A 719-nucleotide genomic window follows, 5' to 3' on the forward strand; every position below is an offset into this window, starting at 1 on the left:
CCTGGTGGATTTACCAGGTTTCCCTCTTCACCTGGTACGATTGGACACCACCTAGGATCCCTTGAGTTATGTGCCCATAAGCTTTTTTCCACATTCAGCCCCTGCAGCATTCAACAGTGAAGAACTGGTGTCCAGTTCCACAAGCAGCGCGAAAGCCGTGAGCTTAGCTTCCAACATATCCAATGGAGATAGGCAGGCTGTCACTGTGACTGTGATTGTGACTTAAGTTTGAGAAAGATGGCACAAAGTTGTTTCTACTGAATGCTGTTGTATTACATGACCTTTGCTCTGGTGCAATGATTTAGGTGACCTCTTTCAGCAGAAAAGAAAGAAACTCTCCCCGTCGGGGAATCAAACCCCGGTCTTCCGCGTGACAGGCGGAGATACTGTCCACTATACTAACGAGGACTGTCGCAACCCCTATGTCTGCCATGTCGAGCGACTCCGGGTGGATTTACCGGGTTACCCTCTTCACCTGATGCCATTTGGACACCACCTAGGATTACTTGAGTTATATGCCAATAAGCTTTTTCCACATTCACCACCTGCAGCATTCAACAGTGAACAGCTGGTGTCCAGTTCCACAAGCAGCGTGGAAACCATGAGCTTAGCTTCCAACATATCCAATGGAGATAGGCAGGCTGTCACTGTGACTGTGACTTAAGTTTAAGGCATGAGCTTAGCTTGAGCTCACGTGTGACAGGTTAAGCAATGATAGA

At 48.0% G+C, this 719-nt stretch overlaps 1 non-coding gene across 1 annotated transcript; it reads right to left on the minus strand.

Annotated features, from left to right (window-relative positions):
• Positions 1-336: 336 nt before the first annotated feature.
• Positions 337-408, minus strand: trnad-guc (transfer RNA aspartic acid (anticodon GUC)). The gene has a single exon. It is a non-coding gene; the product is annotated as a tRNA-Asp (tRNA).
• Between the last annotated feature and the right edge of the window lie 311 nt (positions 409-719).

Source organism: Seriola lalandi, unplaced genomic scaffold, assembly GCF_002814215.2.
Source record: "Seriola lalandi dorsalis isolate HSWRI2012SDOR001 ecotype SW California unplaced genomic scaffold, Sedor1 jcf7180001963203, whole genome shotgun sequence".
NCBI lineage: Eukaryota > Metazoa > Chordata > Actinopteri > Carangiformes > Carangidae > Seriola > Seriola lalandi.